This window comes from Petaurus breviceps, unplaced genomic scaffold, assembly GCF_028583685.1.
Source record: "Petaurus breviceps papuanus isolate PSGF00001 unplaced genomic scaffold, PetGlider_PUasm1.0 90681, whole genome shotgun sequence".
In the NCBI taxonomy this organism is placed as follows: Eukaryota; Metazoa; Chordata; class Mammalia; order Diprotodontia; family Petauridae; genus Petaurus; species Petaurus breviceps.
This window is the reverse complement of record NW_027187307.1, coordinates 6131040-6156838: the sequence shown is the minus strand read 5'-3', so window position 1 is coordinate 6156838 and position 25799 is coordinate 6131040. Positions and strand designations below refer to the sequence as shown.

Sequence of the window (25799 nt, the reverse complement as noted above, 5' to 3'; positions counted from 1 at the left end):
TCTCTCTCTCTCTCTCTCTCTCTCTCTCTCTCTCTCTCTCTCTCTCTCTCTCTCTCTCTCTCTCTCTCTCTCTTCCTGTCCCTCCCATTTCCCCACTTCCTTCTCTTTTACCCCCCTCCTTTTCCCTCTCCCCCGCCCCCCTTCTCCCATAAATATTTTTGATGACTAGTTCATACTTCATAATTATTTACCTGTATACATGTTGTATTGCATTACAGAATGTAAGCTCTTTGAGGGGAGGGACTATTTTTCCTTGTCCTTTCATACAAATTTAGCCTAGTTCTTTGCCCAGAGTAGGTACTTAATGCATGTTGTGAATTGAAATGTATTGACTATATTAGTTACATTGATGGTTTCTGATGAAAGAATGTGACATTTCTGTATTTTATATGGGTTGTGCCTGCCTGCTTAGCAGCAGGACCATTTTGATACTAACTTCTAGTCAAACTCATAAACCTTCTTTTGGTTTAATATAGAAAAAAGATTCTGCTTGAAATCCAGTGATCTCTCCCTGGGAATGTATAGTCTGAAGAAATCAAAGACAGAAATGTCCCATGTCTACCAAAATACGGACTGCAGCACTCTTAGTAGAAGCAAAACACTGAAAACAAAGTTGATGTCCACTGATTAGTGAATAGCAAATGAAATTATGGCATATGGATATAATGAATACTCTTGTGCCATAAAAATAACAAATATGAATTAAGAGAAATATGGGAAGATACATATGAAGAACTAATTCAGAGCAATGAAGGCAGGGTCTGAACAATCTACACAGCAACCATACTAATGTGAAGGGAAAGATCATTGAAAGACACCAAAACTCTGATCAATGTGATAACAATCTTGTTTTTTTTTTTTTGCTTTTTGGAGGGCAATTGGGGTTGTGACTTGCACAAGGTCACATGGCTAGTTTTTGTGTTAAGTGTCAGGCTGGATTTGAACTCAGGTCCTCCTGACTCCAGGGCTGGGGCTCTATTCACTGGGCCACCTAGCCGCCCCAAAGTGATAACAATCTTGAGTCCAGAGGACCAGTGGTGAAACCTACTTCCCTCTGTTTAGTTGAGAGGTGGTGGACCACAGGTGCAGAATGAGGCAAATGCTGTCAGACACGGCCAGCATGTTGGTTTGTTTTGCTTTACTTCTTTATTACAAAGATGATTTCTACTTAGGGGAAGGTATGAGGGTCAGCAATTTGGAAACAACACCTGTATTTTAAAAGAACAACAAAATATTTTTAGACCACAAAACTGTCCTCAAATGACAATGCCAAGTAACCTTCTGATGGCTCCATCTGCACAGCTCCTGATATACTTTGCCCCACACCAGTGTGAAGTGCCATGGGAAAATTGGCAAGTAGCTACCTTCAGTGATTTGTTTTTTGCTAACCTGTTCTTTAGGCCAGCTCAGGCACCAGTAGGGCAGATCCAGAGAGATCCTATGGGAAAGACTTTCCATACTGATAGAGCAACTCTTCTCAAAGTACCCTGAGGTGGCAAGACCTTTCTTTCTTGAGTCTCTCATTCATGTCCTCATCTGTGCCCATCAATGGTTAGATTATGAGATTTGACAAGATCCCAGTATGAGGAGAAGCAGCTCTAGACAATGGGCTGTCTGGTATTATTTCATTCTCCACAGTATCTCATGATCTCTCTTCGATGACAGACTCTACAAAATAAAGCTGCATTTTATAATGAAAATACCTGAGGCCGAAAGTCACTGGCAGAAATGAACTGACATATAAGACCCAATCAGATTTTCCTGCCAATTAGGTGAACTGACAACAGACTTAAACCATGATCTAATTAGAATCAGAAGGATTGTAGGGGCTGAGGAAAGTGGGTAGTGGGGCAGCCAATGCTCCTCCCCATCTGGGGCTCAAAGAAAAAGCCTTATCTGACCTAACGTCTTAGAGAATTCGGAGGAAAACCTACAAAAGGAAAAAATGCAGGGTAAATCCAGGAGTGAGTGGTGCAAAAGGCCAAAAGGAAGGAGGGGCAGCAAGGGTCACATCAGTGGGGGGAACACTTTATGGAGTTAGGAAGGAGCTGATGGCAAGGTGGGGGGAGGGCAGGAATGGCCCTTGGGAGTAGGGCAAGTAATCCTGGCCTAGTGGTAGCAAATATGATGTGATGCATATGGATATATGTATAAAGTCAATGGAAAGCACACAGACTGCTGAAAAGAACGAAGGCCACTTGGTCTTCTCTGGGTGCTTACCTCTGACACTTGCAGAGCACTTTGAAATTCGCCAAGTGCTTTTTATACGTCATCTCACTGAAGTCTCCCAGCAACCATGGGAGAATAGTCTTTCTTGGCCACACCTGTGATTTCTTTAATGTGTGGAACTCCCATTTGAGGAAAGTTCCTCTACCAAAACAAATTAGCAACCCATTTTCAATTTATAGTCTTCAAGAGTTGCCTGAGATGCTACCAGTATTATTATTCCAAGAAACCAAAGGACTCAAGTGATGTGCCTGTGGTCACACAGCTAATATATGCCATAAATGAGATTCCAATTCATGTCTTCCTGATACCGGTTCCAATATTTTATGTACTGTAGTACATATGTACAGAAGAAAGGTACCTTGTCTTTCTGATGGGCAAAACTATAACTAGGGTGGGGCAACTGAAACAAATAGGAGTTTGTAAAATCAAAAAAAGGCCATAAGTATTCTGATGATTATATTGCTGATGAGTTCATAGGATCATTGACTGAGAGCTGAAAGGAGCCTTGTAGATAATCTAGTCCAGCCTGTTCATTTCATGGAGAAGAAAACTGAGGCCCCGAGAGCTGAGATAGGTTGTCCAAGGTTACTCAGTCAGTTGCAGGGTCAGGGTTTGAATCCATGTTCCCTAGAAGCTTGCAGATTTAGGAGAGGTAAACACCATGTGATTTGGCCCCCAACACTCTCTTGTTCCTGCCTTGTGATTTTTCTTGAGGGCATCCCCAAAGTTCCCGGGCTCGGAGGCAGCTTGCATCCTTCCTTCTCCCTCATGCTCCCTATCCAATATGTTGCCAAATCTTATCGATTTTACCTGCAGCACATCCCCTGTTTATCTTCTTCTCTTCACTTGCATGGCCACCACCTTAATTTGGACCCTTATTATTTCTTACCCCTAACTATTGGACAGACTCTTAGGTGATCTTGTGGCTTCGGGGACACAGGAGAGTTCAGTCCAGCAGAGGACAACTGTTGAATTTTCAGTGAGAGCATTTGCACCTCAGAAATGGGAAAATGCTATAAATCAAGGCTTGATTTATTGTCTTGTTGATTGTCTAGACTTAAGAAAGTGATGGAGAAAATGTTAATGATGTAAATTAAATAAAAAAGTGTATCACAGGTACATTTTTTCTTCAGAATCAGTTGTTAAACATTTACCAGCACATTTCTGCCCAGTTCCTCAATTGATATTCGAAAAGCATATGTAACTCTGTCCTCTCACAGCACAAGATAGATTTTACTCCCTCACAGACAGGAGGCAGGGCCTGGACCTTCATATGCTTTGGGGATTTAAAGTTTTTACTCCTCCCCAGCCAAGGAATTAGATGATGATGTAAACAGCAGATCTGGACTTGGAATGAACCAGGGAAAAGAAGAAAACCAGAGGTGGAAGGAAGAGAAGGGATCAGGAAAAAGGCTGCACTCCATTCTCTGGGACAGGGCTGAGCTAGAGCAGGCTGGGAGCCAGGACAGGGGTGCCTCTGATCAGACGGTGAGCCACTGGGCTTCCTCTGGGAGGCAGACAAGAGAGTGGCAGAGTGAAAGAAAGGCCCAAGAACCACTGGACCCTCTCCCCTTCCAGATTGGGATTGACTTATGTAGATCACACACTATTGTGTGTTGCTGGGAATGTTTTCTTTTCAGCTTGATTCATCTAGATGAACAGAGTTCATTATCCATTGTCTTACTGAGTATAAGCTTAGGTGAGGTCATGGCTGCATGGATGGGCAGCTTGGCTTTCACTAGGACTTGCCAGTTCTGGACTTCCCTGGAGGCTGCACCAGTTTCCTTTTATGAACGGCACCATAACTCTGCCAAGAAGAATTCTAAAGCTGCAACTCCAGGTTCACTTCAACTTTCCCAGAAAGAATAAGATTAGAACCATTGTGAGTAAGAGTCCCACAAGCCAAAGCTCACCTGATGAGAAGAAGCTCTAGGAGGGACTAGAGATGAAAGTCCCTTCTCCGTGCCTGCCCCGAGAGGTAGGGTAAAGTAGCAGTAGTAATAGTAATAATGCAAATGACAACAACAACATATAGTACCCACTATGTGATGGGCCCTGGGCCCAAGAGCTTCTAAGGATGATCTCATTTATTCTTCACAACAACCCTAGAAGGTAGGTACTGTTGGGAGCCTCATTTTACAGATGAGGAAACCAAGGCAAACAGAGAATAAATGACTTACCCACGGTCACGGAGCAAGCATCTGAAATCAAATTGAAATTGAGGTCTTCCTGATTCCAGGCCCAGTGCTCTCCTACTGTGGTTCTTCTTAGCTGCCCTGAGCAGGAAAAAGAGACTGAGTTTTACACAGAGATCTGACCCCAAAGATACCCTGATCAACAAACTTCAGTAACTCTATTATCCCAAGGATCAATCAATCAATAAGCATTTATTAAGTTCTTAATGTATGCCAAGCACATGCTAAGTCAAGCTAGGAATACAAAGACAGGCAAAAAACAATCTCTGCCCTGGGAGTTTACATTCTAATGAGACAACATATATATATATATATACACACACAAAGTATGGGGGGGGGGACCTAGGAGAGAAACACAGTAACACTTGGGGGCTCAGGCAAGGCCTCCTGCAGAAGGTGACAATTGATCTGAATCTTGAAACAAGTCAGAGATTCTCAGTAGCAGAGGTGAGAAGGGAGAGCATCAAAGGCATCCTGTGTAAGCAAGGAGGCCTAGAGGGCTGGACTACAGAGTTGGAGGAGAGGAGGAATGTGTAAGGAAAATGTAAAACCAAAAAGGGGCCGGGTTAGAAAGAGCAGAGGACTTTAGATCTGATCTGGAAAGCAGAGAAATAGAGGAAGCTGGATATATGTAATGATAAAACATAGTGTGTGTGTGTGTGTGTGTGAGAGAGAGTGTGTAGATGTATGTGTGTATGTGAGAGAGAGTATGTGTGTGAGTGTGTGTGTGTGCATGTGAGTATGTGTCTGTGTGTGTGAGAGTGTGTGCGCGTGTGTGTGTGTTTACGTTGAGGGAGATGGGTGTTTTCAGTCAGCAGTGAAAGAATCAGTAGACATAAAATAAAGATGAGAAAGGAGGGCCAATCTGGGGGAGAAGAGATCAAGGGGATGTGGAACGGGGGTAGTCTTGGCACAGAGATGGCTCACCTTGTCCTGTGAGATGGAAGTAAGGGATGACGTTGGTGCGGGCAGGGGACATGAGAAGAGAAGATAAAGCTAGCACCCAATAGCACCCAATAACCCAGGGATCATTTCACTGAAGTGTGAAGTAAGATCCTCACTTGAGAAGGTGAGGGAAATGATGCCACAGGAGCCTTGAAGGAAAAAGAAGGCTGTAGGGGAGCTGCTGTAGGAAGCAGGATAGAGACTCATTGAAAGACCAGAATGAGCGCCTTGCTGCAGTGAGGTCCAAGGTGAAGGTAGGTAACTTCAATGTGAAATGAGCCCAATGAGTCCAGTTTTGTGTCTTCTTCTACTTCCACACTTTAGCAGAATAGAAAGAACCAAGGTTGAGCTTTGGTAAGGTCTGAAAACAGACTCCTGAGCTTGGCACTGAAATCCCTCGATAGTCTGGATCCAGCTTAACTTTGCAGGCACTCTCTTATTCCAGACAAACTAGCATACTTGCCTCTTCCTGAATTTGACCTTCTATCTCCCACTTCCATGCCTTTCCTATCCCCAGGCTATCCATCCCTCCTCCAACTCTGACTTTTGGAACCCGTACCTCCCCTCAAGGTTCAGCTCCAGTACCACCTCCCAGCAAGGCCCTTCATGTTCCCTTTGGTTCTTAGGACTCCTCCATATTACTTTGGATTTTCTTTACAGGTATTTTGCATTTGCTTATCAGTACACATGTTGCATGTGTCTTCCCCCTATCAAATATAAGGTACTCAGAAGGCAAGGCCTGTTTTATTTTCGTCTCTGGATTCCTCAGCATCTAGCTCAGAGCCAGGCACATCTTAAGGACTTAATGGCTTATTGAATAAATGAGCACCGCCAATTCTCAGGGACACTGAGCACCCTGGGAACAGTCAAGGATGGATGGGACTGTGGGGAGACAAGCACACTAGTGTATTGTTAGTGGAGCTGTGAATTAGTACAACCACTTTGCAAAGCAATTTGGAATTAAACAATGAAAGTGGCTAATATGTCAATCTCCTTTGGCCTAAAGGCTTATACCCCAAGGAGGTTATTGAAAAAAAGAAAGGTTCCACATGTACAAAATATTTAGAACAGCACTTTGGGTGCTTTTTGGTAGAAGCAAAGAACTTAAAGCAAAGTATATGTCCCATTGATTAGGGGATGGCTAAGCGAACTGTGTACACTAATATAATGGTGCAGGTTCTCCCTCCAGTGCCTTCCTACCTTGTGCGAATCTTGTCCATGTCCTTACACAAATCCTCCAAAAAGGCTCTACTCAATACAAAAGAAGCCTTCCTATGATTCAGTGGGCACCAAGGCAATACCTGAGCTGGCGTTCTCTTATCTCTTACTTTTCTCCCTATTGTTATTGATCACACATCTTGTGCTCATCTAATTATAATTCAGATCAATGCATTAACCAATCTTAAATCAACTGACAAAGAGATCACATTTGACAGCATATGATGTGATATATGACATGATCATGAGAGCATATGTCTCATTCTGCACCTATAGTCCTTACCACCAGTCCTAAGGATTCGAGACATGTAATATCACCAATGAAAAAATTATAACAATGTGTAATGGGAATGGAAATTTAAGATCTTCCCTGCCCCTAGGCCCTTTGATAGGCACCTGGAGCCTGTGGCAGGAGGCTTGTTTTTCAGGAGATATTTAGTGATTGGGCAGTGGGTCAAGAGGGTTGTTACATTCTCTAAGCCAGGAGAAGGCTATACAAGCCCTGATGGGAGGCTTTGTTTTGGGGCTCACTTTGAGAAGTGTTGTGTGATTTGACCAGATGACACTCTGGGCAGCCATTGAGAGCCCCCCGGCTTTGAAAACCCAGATGTTGATGCTTTCCTCTCTGGTAACTGATTTGGTATGGATGTAATGGTTGGGCACGTGGAGGCCTGTCTGCTTGAAATGTTTCTGTCTGTTTACTCTGAATTTCGGGGTGCTGACCTTTTCCCCATGAACTAGGTAAATGATATGTTTGATTGATTAAAGCAAGATTGTTAACCCATATTGAGTTGCTTTCCTTTAGAAAAGCAGAGCACCGAAGGAGTCAGGAGGACCTGAGTCAAAATCTGACCTCAGACACTTAACACAAAAACTAGCCGTATGACCTTGGGCAAGTCACAACCCCAATTGCCCTCCAAAAAGCAAAAAAACAAAAAAAGAAAGTAGTTCTAATCCAGATTAATCTGAAAAGTGTTCCTGCATACTTTCCTCCACCCCCACCCCCCACCCAAAGTACACTCTTGGGAAACATTTCACCAGTACACCCCTGAATTTCTCTTTCAACATTGCTTGAGCAGGAATACAGGAGGAGGCTCAGGGGACGATGTCATCACCAGACTAGAGGCCTAGTGACTGTAGACTGCTGAGGATGATACTAATAAAAGTAGGAAGAACTGGCCTTTATGATGCACCTTGAAAGGTTTGCCAAGTGTTTTATATGCATTATCTCCTCCGAGCTTCCCAGTACCTCTGTCCTGAACCTCAGCCTACAGCAGATTTTTCACTTTACCACTGTTTCCTATTCCTGCCTTTGCACCCAAGTCACTGATTATCGAGCTCTGTTTTGATATCACTGGATGGCTCTTATCAAATGCTTTGTAGAATTTCTCCATACTCTCATTGTCTGTAATAAATGTCAGTGGACAAGTTTCCACTCCAATCATTGTCGTGGTTTTCCTTAGATTCATCGTAAGTACTACGGTATAAGGTGACCAGTGTCTCATGTTGTTGCATTTGGGGCTGGGATAAAACTGACTTCATGACTTCTTTTCTTTGTACCTTGAAGCACAAACTCAGAGACATTTCACTTCCATATAGCTGCAATATTGCAATGATTCTGCCTCTCCAGCTGGATGTTAGCTTGTCTGCCATTGGGCAGAGTTCACATTAAGAACACTAGCACTTAAGTTAATGTTTAAAAAAGATTCGAAATCTGCACAGTCCTACAGACCTGCTCTGTGTGTGTGTGGGAGGGGGGGGGGTCCTGCCTCTAAGCCACTATGAGGACAGAAGCAGTAGGGGAGTGGGAAGGAAGTTTTAGCACTAAGGGCCATTTAGTAATTTTTTTTCATGGGTTGTCATGGCCACCAGACTCATCAGTGACTGGAGAGCCCTTTTGGTGATGAGTCGTTTTGTATTTAATCTGTCTCCGGGACCATAATTAAAGTTTTTCTAGCATGGTAGAACAGTCAGAATTTATATTCCATTGGTCTATCTAGTCTTTGAGAATCCAGGGCAAATTATGAAATGTATTATCTATATTGATATAGATCCTGAGACCCCAGTAGGAATAGGGTGTGGAAAGCCTGTGGGGACCTTTTCCTATCCCTCCAAAACCATCACCCGGATTCCAACAGGTGCTTTGCCCTCTTTTCTAGAATGCCCTTTGCCCAGTTCATGGGAATCCCTTGTCTGACTGGATGCTGTCTTCCCTAACTCCCCCCTTCCAGAGATAACCCTGAGTCCTGCTCCTCTATGATTCTCATCACTAGTCCCTTTCCATCAGTCATTTGTCAGGGACCTGCTACTTGGATGAGTAGATGGTCACTAAATATAATGCCCCTGGTTCAGTGCTATGAGAGCCTTCCAACCTGCCCTGAACCTATTCTCTAATGTACACTGGGGCTTTACTGTCTTTACTGTAGTTCTGTTTTCTGGCCACATCATTATCTGGTCTGCCATTGCACCCTAAGGATGACTTCAGTTGTCTGTCATCTACTCGGAAGCTACGCTCTCAGAGCCACTGGGTCATTCCATCTTCCCCAGGGTAGAAGCCCCTTTATGTGCCCTCTTTGCAATGAGGGCGTGAACTCCTAGTGAGCCAGGAACATCTCATTGTTCTATTTGTCCATATTTGGAACACACTAGGAACTTAATGCTTTCCCATTCCAGTCTTTATAAACTGTCCTTTTTTATTATTAATTCAACAATCTATGAAAGACATAAACATTTCAAAAGACAAAGCAAGAAGGAATTATAACAGACTGGTATAAAAGCCACAGTCACCAAGTTCTGAAGAGCTCAGCCTATTTGGGATCATTTCAGGTTCATAAACAATACTGGTTTTGACAATGTAATTAGCCTATTTGCTTCTAACCATTCAAATGCTGTTAAAATACTGAAAATACAAAGACCTGGCAGGACATCACCAGAGCCCAGCTTCCAACACATATGTCCAAAAGTGTAATATTGATCACTACCTCATATTAAACTGATACTCCATTAGCAGAATTGCATGAATGGCTCGATGAACTCTTTGGAAAAATACTAAGTAGATAAAAACACATGTAAAATTTCATATCTAAAGCAGGAAGACAATGAAGTTCAATGTAGCTACTACGTTCTGCCCTAGACTTCATAGTGTCAGATGAGCATTGACAGTTTTTATTCAGGAGAGTATCAATGACTTCAAATTAGAAAAAAAGAATAGAAAACAAAGGACTATACTTGTTGAAACTAAGATAATCAGCAAAACACTTATTCATCTGGAGAAAACATGTAAAGTTGTAATATTAAGTTTACTTTTAAAGGTCTAAGAAAATAATTTTTTTTGGATGGGGGACCTGTATTTTTCTTTTCCAGCTTTAAAATGGTGGAACTGGGCAGAAAATAATAGGTATGGGGTTAGGTGACTTGCCTAAGGTCACACAACTAGTAAGTGTCAAGTATCTGAGGTCACATTTGAACTCAAATCATTCTGATTCCAGGGGCAGTACTCTATCCGCTATGCCACCTAGCTGACCCACATGTAATTCTCTTAAGGGTCTATTACCCAAAAAAATCTCAGTAGCAAGGTGTAGAGCAAAGAATACTGGATTTAGAGTCAAAGATTCTGGGTTTGCATCCCGACTCTGACACTTTCTACTTGTGTGACCTTGGTAAAGTCACTTTCTCTATCTGTTCCTCAGTTTCCTCATATGAAAAGCAACAGGGATGGCCTAGATTTCTAAGGGCACTTATACTTCTAAACACTATACTTCTTTGATTGTATATTTGTAAATTATACTCATGATATATGTCTTTCATAAAGGATTTGAAGGAGAATTAGAAAACATAAAAAGATCCGTATAAGGAAAAAGGCTAAAAGTAACGAAACTTCATCAGAAAACTTCACAATCTACATTTGAAATTGTTTTTTTTACATTTGTCACTTGCAGGCTACTAAGTATCAAGAGAGAGCCAGGATGTCCTTTTTTTCTCTTCTCCCAAAAAATTTCCGTAAGGAACATCAATGGTAGTGATAATGCCATTATTAGTGCCCTTTCACCCATCATACGGATGGCATTGCAGGGGAGTTAAGATGATTAGAGAAGGTTATGAACCTTAATTAGTAATAACTATTGAGACACATGATAACGACAGAGGAGATATTACAAGAAGAAAAGGAGGAGGTTCCAAGACATTGCAATCTGAGAAAAGGGTTCAATCAAAGGCAGCAACTAACCTTCTTTATTTAGCTTTTTTTTCTGTTATCATCAAGAGATAAGTCAGTTAAAAAGATGTCAAGGAGGCAGATTCAGCAGTATCAGACCTTAAACTATATTATAGGGTGCGAGCAGTGCTGAAGTGTAAAATGGATAATTTTGATTATTTTAAGTGAAAATTTTCTTGTGTAAATAAAACCTCTGCAGCAAGAATAAAAGGAATGCAGAAAATGGGGGAAAAACAAGTCTCATAGATAATATGTCAGATAGAATGTGATTGGGTTGGAATATTGCTGTGCTACAGGAAATGATGAGCTATTCGACTTAGAAAAACATGGAAAGACTTGGACTCAGGAAGTTAGATGCCATCTGCCCTCAGAGAAACAGATGACAAGTGGAAATAAGCACAGTTCAGTCTTACATATATGTGTATGTTTCTAGATATCTGTGATTAGGTATGTATTTCTGAGCTTAAGTGTAGTCTTCCTTTAGGGGGGAAGAGGGAGGGGAAAAATAAAATAAAATAAAATAAAAGCAGAGAACAAAAGAAAACCAACAAGGAAGCAAAGAAAGGCTAGACAGCTCTGAAAACAATGGCTGGTATGTATTATATAGGTTTTCTTGAAATGGAAATCTATTATTTTATATTGAATCCTCTCATATGTTCTGTTGTACATGGCAATGCTTTCTCCCTTTTTATCATTTTGTATTTGAGTTTAAAGTAAATTTTAAAAATTTAACAAAAAAGGAGATAAGCCAGGTGTATTAACATGAGTAATCATATAACTACAATTATAGTTTAAACTGTATTTGCTGGATAGTTACCATGTTATTACTTCTAAATAATACACTATATTTTATTATAATTAAATAGCTGACATGTCTTAGTGATCGTCTCACTCCACACAGAGGCAGGTTCCTCTGTGTGATACAAACAGAAAATTAGTCAAAATAGTTTATAGCAGGGAGGGACCTTAGAAGGCTTAGTACACCCTCATTTTAAAATGGAGAAAGTGAGGACCAGTTTTCATACTGGTAGTGACCAGAACACAAACTCTGCTCTGCTTCTCTCACAGAATCTTTATAACTCTTAAAACAACATATCAAAGGGGAGGCTGGTGGCGCAGTGAATAGAGACCCGGCCCTGGAGTCGGAAGGACCCGAGTTCAAATCCTACCTCAGACACTTGACACACTTACTAGCCATGTGACTTTGGGCAAGTCACTTAACCCCAACTGCCCTCCCAAAAAAAGGCAAAAAAAAGAAATTATAAAAAAAAACCTATCAAAATGAGTCCCTACTATTGTTGTGATGATTGATCACAGAGAAGAGAAAAACGTGTGACATACAATATAGACTCTAAAGCACCCCTGAAATACATGAAGGGATTTGGGAAGGAAATGAAGTAACATCTGTGAATCTTGGGATTAAGATCTTTCATGATGTTTTACCATGACTTTGCAACCATATAACATCACCAAGAGAAGGCTGGTACTAAATTAGGATGTGTTTTTTTGGTTGTTTTGGTCTGAGGGGTGGCTCAGAGTCACTGACAACATGAATTCCCTAAAAGCAGTCTAGCCTGTTCTCCTACTCTTATTGAATTCTAGCCCCTGACTCACTGTCCATCTGTAGTGCCTGTTCAAAATATATGGGCCAGCTCAATAGGCTGCTCATCAGAGTGCACATCACAGTCTTGTAATGGTCTCGCCACTTCTGCCTGCCCTCCCCCCTTTTCTCCACAGCTGGCTAGGCTGATCTCTGTTAAGTGGCCATGGATCTTAGCGAGAAGGTTCTCCAGGGTGCTGGGGCTGCTAGAGGACCTCACCACTCACAGGCAATTTCACTCCCATTGTCTGTGACAGCAGCAAACAATTTTGGTGATTGTATGTCTCCTGGTCATCAATTAATATTTTAAATTAATAATCAGAATATATTTGAACAAAGTTATCTCTGTTGCTGCAACTATCAATCTTGTATGATCTTGATATATGCATGGGAAACACCTTGTTGGGTGGATTTTGAATGACTGGGTCAAATACTTTTAAAAAAAAACCAACACAGCATATCTCATATTCTCCATACTTTTCTGTCAATTTTGTGACTAAAGATACGGCCTGCCTAGATAATCCTCTGGAAAAGCCTGCTTGTTCCGTTTCCTTTAGTGGATGCTATGCCATTTGGTCCATACATGTTTAAGTATTGATATTTAATTTCTTTTCTATGGTACCTTTCAGAAAAAAAAGTCATTTCCTTGCATATGTGTTTCAATAAAGTCTATTTTTCTGGTTGCCTCTTCAGAGAGTATGTTTGCCACTCCTGCTTTTTTGAGTTCAGCTGAAGCACAACCGATTTGGCTCCTGCCCTTTATTGTAACTCTTTGTGAGTCACAATTTTTCCTGTAAACAACACATTGTTAGACTCTGCTTTCTAATCCATTCTCCCTTCTCATGCTTTCATCACTGATACCCTACATTTATGCACAGACCACTCTTTAAAGAATTTATGGAGATGAGAAAGTAGGTATGTGGACCAATAGTTGCATTCATTCTATTGGCCACCTTTGTTTGACATTGGCTTAATTTGTGAAGTTTTCTATTGTTTTGCTCTCTTATTTGAAAAAAGCTCCTTAAGAAAATCTAAGGACTATTCATTTTCCAGAAAAATATGATGGCATAGGAAACTGACCCAAATATTTGAGATCAAAAACCACTTCCCAACAGAAAAGTGGTCAGAAGAGATAGACAGACAGATAATTAGCCATAATGTTTGCAAAAAAGAATTGCCAACTATCAGCAACCATATTAAAAGAATACTTCAAACCACTAAGAGACTTACAAACTAAAAGAACTCTGCAGTTTCACCTCACAGCCAGAAAATTAAAGTGGCAAAAGTGATCAAAGAGAAATAGTCTGTTCAGGTCAGGCCAGGTCAATTCACTTCAATTCATTCAGTATAATTCAATTCTGACACTTCAGTTCAATTTAGCCAATTCAGTTCAGTACAATTAGATAGGAAGACCTAGTTTCAAATCCCACTTGGGACACTTACTAGCTATGTGACCTTGGGCAAGTGATTTCACCTCCATATGCTTTGGGCCACCCCTTAGGTCTTAAGTGCTAAGTCACAGACAAGATAGGTTGTTTTTGAAGGGAGCAACCAAGTTCCCCATCATGACAGAACACAATCTTTTGTGGAGTTGCGTTGCCCTCAGACTCTCACAGTCAAAAGTCACTAAATGCATTTCAAATGGCCACAATGTTTGCACAACAATCCTGCCAAAGCAACTGCCATCAGATGATTTGACCAGTGGGGACAGTGAGTCACCAAGCCTCGTCCTGTTCTGTTTTGTACATTGAGAAGCACTCAAGAGTACAGTTAAATCCATCTGCCTTTCTGACTCACTGTACCACAGTCAGAATGGAGTTCCCCTTCAAAATGAAGTCCAGTCCTAGAGACTGATTTCATTTGGCATAGTGACTCTCTATTACCGCTACCCATCATTCCTTCAACAAAGACTAGCCCACACATCTTTCTAGCATCTGGTAAATCACTGTCTTTGGCAAAGCTTCTGAAATTCAGTAGCAATGCCCATTCCCTCCTTGGCCATAAGAAGTTGCTCTAGCAATAGGCCAAATAATGCAATCATTACAGAAATCAGGCTGTCTGGACCAAACTTGACAACTATTTAATCTCTCTCTTGCAAAACTCCATAAACATGTAGGTTTGGGCTCGGTAAAAGGATAAATGAATCACTTGGAAGGAATAATTCTTTTGCATAAAGGGAAAATCTCTTCTGAAACAGTCCTACTAGTGCAGGCAGAGTATACAGTTTGTGGGCTTTGAAAAAAATAAAGCGTGCCTGCTTATTTATTTTTGTCATCTACAGGCTTTTCACACGTTCATCTCCCCTCCTCCCATCCCTCTTGGAGAGCTAATTCCTGATCCTCTTCACAGTTTTTTATATGAACTGTTGAATTTTGCGTTACCACAATAAAATAAAACAATGAGGAAGTGTGTTTGAGAGAGGTAGAGAAATGGAAGAGAGACAGAGAAGGGAGAGGAGAACAGAGGAAAGGAGAGGAGAGGAGAGCAGAAGAGAGGAGAGGAGAGGAGAGGAGAGGAGAGGAGAGGAGAGGAGAAGAGAGGAGAGGAGAGGAGACGAGAGGAGAGAAAGAGAGGAGGCAAGAAAGGAAAAGGAGAGAGATAAAGGAAAAAAAGGGAAGGAAGCAGAGGGAGGGCAAAAGAAATGGGATAGGCAAGGAGTGAAGGAAAGAGAGAACTAAGAGAACACAATTTATTTGAGGAGAAAACTGGTCTCCTCAGGCTTTGTAGTATACAATTTCTAATTTGAGAAGCACACACAGTATCATCCATTAATTTCTTGATGAAAGAAGTGTGTCACTCGTAAACACTTCAAGAAGTGCCCATGTAGTTATGAGTAAAGGATTTGCCAGCTATACAAATAAAGACAAATTACTTGAATAACACAGGCATCCTATCTTTCAAATGCCAGCAGCTGGCCACTTACTAAAATCCTTATCTCCTTAAAATCTCAGGAAGATTCAAGTTTTCCTCCAACAGAGTTTCAGGGGTTCATTTTTGCAGCCTGGCCCAAAGCACCAGTCTTTCTCCCAACCAACCCAGCAGGCTTAAAAGGACAAAAGAAAGAGTTCTTCCTCTGTGCAGCAGGGCTTCCAGAGAGTTCCAACCCAGAGGAGTATTTCCCACCATGAATAAACTCCCAGTTGTACATGAAACTAAACTAACCTCTTCTGGTAGCTGAGAAGAGACATCATTTGTGACAATAATGGGGCACCTCCACGTCACAGGCTGAAAAAGAGTTTCTCTCCTACTTTAATTAAATGAACACTTCTCTGTGCCATGGCTTTCCTCTATATGACTGCACAGTGTTCCGCAGTACATAGGAAGCAGTAAGATCACTTCTTTAAATGGAAACCTGACTTGTGAGATGGTTCTTCAGTTCATCTTTTCTTTTCAGGTCAAAGGACAGAAAGGCCTAGCTGCCTACATAGTATACTAAGGAAAAGTTGGGAAGGACAGGAAGAGGGCTCCTAGCTTCCTTTGAGCATCTTTTGCATACACAATAGTAGCCTTGCAAAGAAGTCCTAAAATCCTACAAATATGGTTGCAAATAAAGATGGGAAATAAGGTTGGCCAGTAAAAATAGTTCATCAGTCTTTCATGTAATTATTGGCTTTATAGAAATGAGGGACTTTGAGCAATGCAGAATTGACTGCACATTTTCTATCTTGATCAAAATACTGACCTGTTCACAGCATCAGATAATTTAGGCTTCAGATGGAGGTATATATCGGTCCCTGCAGTGAAAGTGGGATTCACTTGCATAGAAATAGCTGCCTCACTAGCAACTGCAAATTTGTACTTGGAGTAGTCCTTAGAAGACTGGAGACCTGGTAGGCCCTAGGATGAAAATAAGGACTCAGTGGAAGGAAAGAGAGCATCTTGTTTGTTATGAGCTCTTAAGAGTATTTGGTAGAGTGTGACGTTTTCCATGGGGCAAAATAAAGGTCTGCCCCATATGATTTTTACATAGGAACTGTGTTCCCTTTATCCACAGACCTAGACATGAGCTGTATTCTGAGGTTTCCAGAGGAAACTACTAGTGGACACAAAATGAGTCAAAAAGACATGGTCTGGGTGGGTGGGCAGCTCCAAAAGACAGAACCCAAGCTACGTACACCCAAAGTTTGAGGTTCTAAGTTATGAGTTACAGAATTTTATGGCTCTGGAGACGTGTCTGGAGGTATGACTAAAAAATAAAGACACTGATTTTCTTCTATAGTCTATTAAATCATTCTTAGTACTTTATGTTCATGATATGAATGGATATCGCTCAGGGGGGCATATAGTCATTCATTCATGGCAGCAATACCCACATGTGAGGAGCCTCTGGTCCAGAACCAATCTGGAGGGGAAGAAGGTTCACAGGTCCAAATGGGATAGATCCTTCTGCTGTTAGTCCAGGCTAAAGAAGTTCAGAAAGGTAAAGCTCAAAACCATTAACAACAAAGTTTCTTTATTCTAGTGACTTTGGGGTAGAAGGGAGAGGAAAGGTGGGAGCACTTCCATAATCCCAACCCTAAATTCCTTTCCTGCAGAGAGAATATATCCTGTTTGGTCATTTCACCAAATGCATACCCATGAATGGATAGCATGGCCCTTGATCCATGAGAAGTGAAGACTTTCCAGAGAAAATGCCAAGCCTGGGCTAATTATGACTGGGGGTTCCTATATCTGGGAATACCAAGAGAGCTTAGTACCTCCTTTGAGATCTTTCCCCTTAGAGCCCAGAGCCACTTAATATACATCAGAAAGACCTTCTTAATATGACAAAACATACTTCTGCTACAACTTGAGGCTTTGAAAAGTTTTCTCTGGGCAAGCAGGCATTGCTCAGCTCCTTTCCCAACAATCCTCAATAGCTTTTTCATTTTTTTGTTTGATTTTTTTCCCCAGGTGAACACCTGCTTGTAAAATTGGGAGGCCAATAATGAAGCAAACTGAAATTAATAGCAGCCATACAAGTGCATGGGAGCGTGCATCAATTACATGAGTCACAAAGAGCTAGAAGTCTGACAGTTCAGGTCTGGGGAAGAGTGTAATTGTCGCATCTTTCTAACGGCTGGAAGCTTGAAAGGGAATACCGAATTGACTCCTACTTCTCCTGGATTTGCACTAATAGCAAGGTTCTCTGCACTGTCTTTCAACGGTTTCTTCTAGCTCCTGATTACAGTATTTAGTTTTGGGTTATGGCTCCATATTTCTCTTTTCTCAGTGGAGCATTTTTAAAAAAAAACAGAATACTACTTAATAATTTTGATCCTCCCTATTTTCAGAAAAGGCTCCCTAAAGAGAGAGGCCCTGTTAACTCAACAGGTCGGTTGGGGAAAGTGGCTTTGATGAGGATGTAGATTGTCCATTTCACTTCACTCATTCATCTTTTAAACACTAAACAGCAATGGGCACTGCCACTCAAAGGTGGTTGTGGTCCTTGGCTATGCTATATACATATCTAGGCATGTGGGATTCTGATAGGTGCCACATTTGGCTATAAGATATGAAAGCCCCAAAATGTGATATTAATGGATACTCTATGAAAAAGAAAGGCCGGCCAAAACGTGCCAGTAGGAAGTGGGTTGTCTATACACAGGTTTCTTGTGGGAAGTCTATACACAGGCTTGAGACAAGTAAGTACCAACTTCTAATGGTGAGCATGGACATAGCAATCTGCAGTATCTATTAAAGTCAATCACCGAACAAGGCATTGGGTTATAATGTTCCATGTCTCAATGTCAACTCCACTTTCCTTTCTATCCTCTAGAAATTTCTTTTATTAAAACCAATTTAAAGTCTAAACAAAATTACCAATATAAAATAATCTAGAATATATAAATATGTACAGTATCTATGGTTTTGTAATTGTACAGAATTCTTAGGGTAGATACTCTCTCTCCTAGGACAGATTGCAAATCACCTCTGACTTAATAGATGAGTTATAGGAACTTACTGTAATGACCTCAAGCTTGATCTTAAAACGAAGGTCCATCTCTTTAATTCCGATATTCTTCCAGTGATCATGTATGGCTATGAGTCATAAAACACTATTTAGTCTCTTAGAAAAATTGAAGTTGAATATCACCCAAATGGCAATGCAGACATTCATTGTGGCCATGAGTATACAACAACACAAAACTCACAAAGAGTTATGAAGAACTGATACAAAGGATAGCATCAAAGAAATGTATGAACAAAAAAAGACGGGCTAGTTATATGAAGAGAACCAAAGATAAATGGACATGTGCTACATCAGTATTTTGTGGTATCACTAGAACTCAAAAAAAACTGTAAGAACATTGGTTGGAGCTCCTGTGGTGACTTTATAGGAAAATATGGACAAGGCTGGTTCAGGATGGGCAAGCATGGATGAGTTGTAATCTGTATCACTGGAAGGATTTTCCTATCCAAGAAATCACAGAGCCAATGGAGTATTTAGAGAGGGAGTTGCAGAACACTACAAGTAATCTACAAAATGACATAAAATTCAAAGAAGTTCCATAAACTCATCATAGGATCACAATATCTCAGAAACTCTGAACACGCACACACACACACACACACACACACACACACACAGAGTCTCTTTAAATCACATGAATTGCTGAAGGTGAAGCCGAAACAGTGGCACTCAGGTTTTTAGCTTTCAGAATAAAGTTCTTGTCTCCCCCTTTGCTGCTGAAAGGCTTTCCTCCAGGGACTATTTTCTAACCAATTTACCAATTTTAAATGCCTTACACATTGAGATGCCTACTTTTCCACTTTTTCTTCGAAATCTATATTTTTCTTAAATCCTATTCTTCCTCAACTTCTGCTATTACCAGTCCATATTGCTTCTTATGCTCCTTTGGGTCATCTTAACTCTATTTTTTTTCCTCTTTAGGTCCTCAGCACAGATTTGGAGGAAAAAAAATCAAGTTCCCTTACTTTATGTTTAACTTTAGTAATAATTCTGTAAAGTTGCCCTGTATTCCTGGAGTGTTATAAAGATCAATAAGCTAGTATAACAAAGGACTTGGAGTTTATCAAACAAAACAGGGTTAGAAATAGGTATAAAACATTACAATTACCATTGAAATTCCATAGGATTAGAAATAGGTTACTGATAAAAACTGGCATTTCATAAGAAACCACCAATCATTGGGGCAGCTAGGTGGCACAGTAAATAGAGCACTGGCCCTGGAGTCAGGAGGACCTGAGTTCAAATCCGGCCTCAGACACTTAACACAAAAACTAGCTGTGTGACCTTGGGCAAGTCACTTAACCCCAGTTGCCCTCTGAAGAAAAGCAAAAAAATAAAAAAAGAAACCACCAATCATTTCAACCTGAACAATGTGTCCCTTGCTGAATATTCTCATCCACATTGGAGAACAGTCCACATTTTCTTTTTGTGTCTCACTATAACATGCTTCTTCCTTCAGTTACATGTTTGATGGAACAAATTCTATCCAGACTGGCTTACTTAAAGTATAAGAGATGGAGTACTACTTGTACATACAATAACTCTCTGGACAATGGCCTTTCTTATCTGTTGCCCTCTGTCCTCCACTCCCCACCCCCATGTTAAGTTCAAATACAGGAAACTGAATTCAGTAAACATTCGTTAATTGTATACCGTTTTCTACCAAATTTCATACCAATTCATTAAATGTAGTGGTTCTAGCTACTGGGGATACAAAAAAAAAACCAAAACAAGGGATTCCTGCAACATATATACTAATAGATTAAAAAAATCGTATAGAAATTTGTTAAAAAGGAATAATAACCAAACCAGGGGAATTAGGCAAGAACTTGTGTAGGCAGGGGCATCTGAGCTATGCTTTGAAAGAAGCCAGGAATTCTAAGAGCCAGAAGTGAGGAGAGAGAGTACATTACAGACACAGGGGACAGCTTGAAGGCACAATGCCATGTGTAGAGAACAGAAAAGATAGCTATGAAGCACCTTCTATCCACTGACAGTATGGTCCTTTGTGAGATGGGCATTCCACACAGGCTTAGCATAGTGTCTGGTATATAAAAGCTTAAACTGCTTGTTGATCTGAGGTACCACCACACACCCATTAGACTGACTGACATGACAAAAAAATAGAAAATGACAAATGCTGCATGAGATGGAAAAAATAGATACATTCAAGAACTCTTGGTAGAGCTGTGAACTGGTGCAACCATTCAGCCTTTGATCTATCAATACTACTACTAAGTCTGTCTCCCAAAGAGATCAGAGAAAAGGGGAAAGGACCAATACATACAAAATATTTATAGCAGCTCTTTTTCTGGTGGCAAAGTATTAGAAACTGAGGGGATGCCCATCAACTGGGGAGTGGCTGAACAAGTTGTGGCATATGATTGTGATGGGATATTATTGTGCCATAAGAAATGATGAAAAGGACAATTTCAGAAAAACCTGGAAAGTCCTATTATGATCTGATGCAAAGTGAGGAAAGCAGAATCAAGAGAACACTGTACACAATAACAGTACTATTCTAACAGTAATCAACTGTAAAAGATTCAGCCACTCTGATCAATATAATGATCCACAACAATTCCAAAGGACTCAAGATGAAAAATGCCGTCCACCTCCAGAAAGAGAACTGACGAACTTTGAGTGCAGGCTGAAGCACAGCTTTTTTTTTTTCACTTTCTCTCATTTTTTCCACAACATGGCTAATGTGGACATGTATTTTACATGACTGCATACATATAATGAATATTGTATTTCTTGCCTTCTCAATGGGTGAGGGAGGGAATTTGGAACAGAAAATATATATTAAAAAAATGCTTGTTGATTCAACACGCAATTGAGTGAGCACATCCGAGTTTCCTGTAAGCATATCTTGTTTCTTACCTATACACACCAAATCAGGCATAGTTCTCACATGCCCCAAACTATTGAGGAGCACAGGCATAGGGATGAACAGCTATATCAAGTTCTGAGCCCGTTATGAATGGATTATGTGAGCCAATACTAATGAATATACCCTAAAGGTATGTGATTAGAAAATAGTTTAGAAATGTTGAGAGCAACAAATAAGTTAAAAGTGCTTGAAGGACCTGTGTTTAAATCTCAAACTTCACTGCGCATGATTTTATCCTTGACTTTTATTGGATACACCCACACTTGCAATTAATTCAGCAAATGATAGTTTACTATGCAATGAATGACAAACAGACCACCTGACAGCAAAGTTTCTGTTGGACATTTTAGTATGGTGACTTTCTTCTTTTTCCTCCCCTCTGAACATCTTAAGGCAAATAAAATCAAAAGAAAAATGTGACTCACTGATCAAAACGTTATATAATTTGTTACTGTCCATGTCTCTCCTACCCGCCAAAGAATGGCAAGAGTCTTTCCACAAAGAGAAGTTAAAACAAAGACTATGGTTTCACCCTTTGCCATTGATCCAATCCCCACTGGATTATTTTTACTGGATCTAAAATGGAATGCAAATTCCAAGGCAAAAAAGCAAACAGCCACCCTACTTTTCAAGAAGGTATGCGTGCAGTCCTGAGAAGTTCTTGGCAGCAGACATATCAGAGTTTGCATCACTTTTGGCTCTTTCAAAGCGTGGATCAATGGTTACCATTCTTTTTATTCCTTGCTTCTAGTCTGGATTGCGTATCTCCCATACCTTGGAACAGATTCATGAAAAAAAAAGAAAACAGTCTCTAGGCATCCACTTATTATAAATGACTCTTCATTTCTGCTTTCCAAAGAGTTTCCCCCTAGTTCAAGACAATTCTCTAAGTTATTAATAGACTTCAGTAATTCCTGGGAAGTTGTCATCTGGTTTTCTTTCTGAATCTTAAATTTTTTTTCCTTCTTCCAAATAAATGAGCAATATTCATGTGTAACTCAATGCACTAGGGAGGGCCATTTACTGTTCTGCTCCCAAGCATTTCTAACGCAATGACTATTATTATTTCTTTGAGTTAGGAGAATCTCTTGAGATTAATTGTTTAACTAATAAGCAAACCTTATGATAATATTTCACCGTCTCCTATGACAATGCAAACTGAATGCCATTCCAGGATCCCAAACTTGAAAGGTCCTTTTCTTCTATCTCCCTCCCTTTTGCTACCCAATTGAAAGATATTTAAAGTGATTTATTTGAAGAAGCACTTAGGAGGAAAGAGGGCAAGCATTTAATATACATCATGGGATTCTGCACTGTATGCCTCACTATATCTTAGTAAAACATATTTTGACATAATTGGTGGTATTGGAAACCTTCCCAGATGTATACACGGCAGAGTCATAACTAGAAATCATTTTCATTTGGGGTAAAACATGTTAGGAACTGGGGAAGTATGGGAGAAGAAGCAGCCCAACTTTCACTTTGGAAAGGCTTAAAGGGGTAAGGCAACCCCGTGAGAGGGTACCATATCAATCGGGCCAACAGAGGACTATGAAGTGAGGCTCAGGGATGGCATCTCCCCAGAGAAAAGGTAGACTTCTTTGGATGTTGGTTCCCTGGAGGAAACCCTTATCTAGCTATGGATGTGTTATATAGGGACAATGAGGGTAAAACTAAACCAGTGACACACAGCTCAAAATCGATCTTAAAACTTTTAATTCCACCCCATGCAAATATATTAACAGACATGGGAAAATAACCCACTGTATTCAGAATGTTCAAGTCTATCAGAAAACACTGCTTGATGGATGAAGAGTGAACGCAATTTTCAGCCACTGCTCACTCTAAAATAGAAGTAGTCTTCAGTCTAAAAGTCCCTGAATTGTCTTCATCATAAGTGTTGACAATTAAATTGCTACTTTCAGTCTGCTGTTTCCCAAGGAAAACACGTATCAGTACTGCCATGTTGGCATCATATCACCCACAACTGGTGATCCCAAAAAAGGGAATTTTACTAGGAAGAAAATAATCAAAGACAAATAGAAAAAGAAAAAAAATCAGAAGCCCCAAAGCCAGTAAGCCTCCTAGCAGAGGCAAAAGTGCCTTGCCATTATTCTCTTAAAAGGCTGAATTTACACTTGCGTGGCTGAATGCTAGCTACAATCCAGAGCTTATGAACATATATGTGGGGAAGGGCCAGGGACATGGCTGTGTGGGTAGCAGTGGATCTGGGTGGGGGTGGATAGGTTTTCTCTGAGTCAGTCTACATTCTAGTCTTGGCAAATTTTACAGAGTCAGTCTTCTAGCCCTGCTCCCTCCTTGATGAACCCTGTCCAAATAGATTCCTTTATATATTCATCTGGTGACAATGTTAGCTGAAGACAGGAAGCAGGGTATTTTCAACATAAGGGACAATCTTACAGTGGCTGGTTTATCCTCATTTAGAGCAGCCAGATATTATGGCTAGCCGTGTTTCTCCTTTACAGGCTCTTGTCAATGATGTATGTACACTGGCTTATGACAATTTAAATTGGCAGGGAGAAGTTCCAGACACCTGGTTTCCCAGGGGAAGAGGCAAGCTCATAATACCGAAAGCCTGACCAGGTTTATTAACCCAAATTATTTAGGGTTTCCAAATAATATATAACGTTCTAGGAGACAATTTTTAGCTGGCTTCAGGAACAAGCAGCATTTACCCAGGGAAGCCACTTTCCAGTTTCCTTTTAAAAGCTTCAACTTTACCTTCTTCCCCACGGGATTTCTCATTTCTCACTCAACACACCATAGAGAACATTACTTATCACTGATACTCATAGAGTTGAGAAGACAACTAGAGGTCTCTGACTCAATGAAACAAAAATGTTTAGGTGCTTTCTCTGGGTCAGGCTGATCTCTGCAGGAAGTGTCTAAGGCCAAGTATGGCTCATGGAACTTCCATTGTTTGAGGAGCATACAGATGGACAGATAAGTAAAATGGAAATCTACATAAAGTAATGAAAGATCATTTCAAGGGGGCAAGGGCATTAACAAGTGTAGGGGGTAGGGGGGGTCAAGGGAAGAGAGATCAAGAAAGGCCTCCTTTAGGAGATGGCCCCTGAGCTGAGCCTAGAAAGGAAGCAAGGGATTTTAAGAGTCATAATAAGAAGGATCTCAATTGGGGGCGGGGAGACAGAAGAGAAAATTGGGTCTCCCTTTCTCACTTAGACGGGAAGCACATGGACCATTCACTGGCCCACTTCTACACCTGACTGGCACAGGGGCTTTGCCCTGCTTCCTTTCTGACCTGGGCAAACTCTCTCCTCCTTAGCCACTCCCAAGGCCTTACCATACCAGTGCTGGACTTAGTGCTGATACCTAGTGGTCTTTAGCCCAAGTTTGGCTCAGGATTCCTCCTCAGCACTGGGGCATCTGGGTGTGTACTGCCACTCCCAGCTCATTTCTTCAGTGATTTCCCATGCAGCTTTCCAATGGTGACTGCAGCTGTTGCTTATAGGGTTTTGGATCTTTCTCACTTGGCCTCACCATGTAAATGATACTTGGGTTTCAACATGATCGAATGGGTAACCTGCCAGTGAACTGTGGCTCTACATGCCAAGCTAGTTTACTTCTAAATAGACACCACAAAATGTCAGAAGAGAGCATTTCATGAAGGTGCATCCCCAGAAAGGAGGCAGGGAATCTGGATGTTTATATGGCCACCTTCTGTCAAAGACACTCCCTTCTGTTCTCCTTCCCTTGGCATAAAAGGGAAATTTGATTAAACAAGCATTTAGTAAGTGCCTACTACATACACTGTGCAGTGTTGGATGCAACAGGGAGGGTACAAAGGTGGACCTTACAAATCACAGGTAGGTAAGACTATTGGGCAGCTCATTAAAACACAGCATAGGAGATGCTAAATGCATAGGAGGGCTCCAGAGAATGGTACAAAAGATTCAAAGGAGGCTGAGAGGGGATGGAGCGGGGGAAATCAGGGAATAAAGAGGGATAAAGCAGCACTTCAGTTGGGCCTTGAAGAAAGGGAGGATGAAGGAAGAAGAGAGCAGAGGAAAAAGTCATTTCAGTTCGATTTAAAGGACTGGGATGTGAATCTGTGATATTCCCCTTCATTTGTAGGAGTCTGGGAAAACATCTCACCTCTCTGGGCCTCAGTTTCTTCATCTGGAATGTGCACAGATCAGACTAACTGATTTCTAAGGCCCCTGACAGCACTAAATCCTATGATTTCAGTAGAAGGAGATGTTGAAGAAAAGCAGAATTGTTCATTTTCAGCAGTCTCTTGGGAGAGTTGAGGGATGAAGAAAGAGAGATGTGTAAGTTATCTTAACAGAGGTGGTAATTGGAATTGTGAAAATATGCCATTAAAAGACAGCTTCTGGGGTGGCTAGGTGGCTCAGTGAATAGAACCCTGGCCCTGGAACTGGGAGGACCTGAGTTCAAATCTGGACCCAGATACTTAACACAAAACTAGCCGTGTGACCTTGGGCAAGTCACTTAACCCCAATCTGCCCTACCTTTCCCCCTCCACAAATCAGAAAGAAAGAAAGAAAGAA

General features: G+C 40.9%; 1 long non-coding RNA gene across 1 annotated transcript in view; it reads right to left on the bottom strand.

The window, feature by feature from the left end:
• LOC138143894 (uncharacterized) overlaps positions 1–25799 on the bottom strand; it is a 62314-nt gene that overhangs the window by 2659 nt on the left and 33856 nt on the right. Inside the window, exons 3-4 of the long non-coding RNA XR_011163819.1 lie at positions 21872–22020; positions 4410–4505 (exon numbers count right to left, since the gene is read on the bottom strand). This is a non-coding gene — a long non-coding RNA (uncharacterized lncRNA). The remainder of the gene's footprint in view (positions 1–4409; positions 4506–21871; positions 22021–25799) is intronic.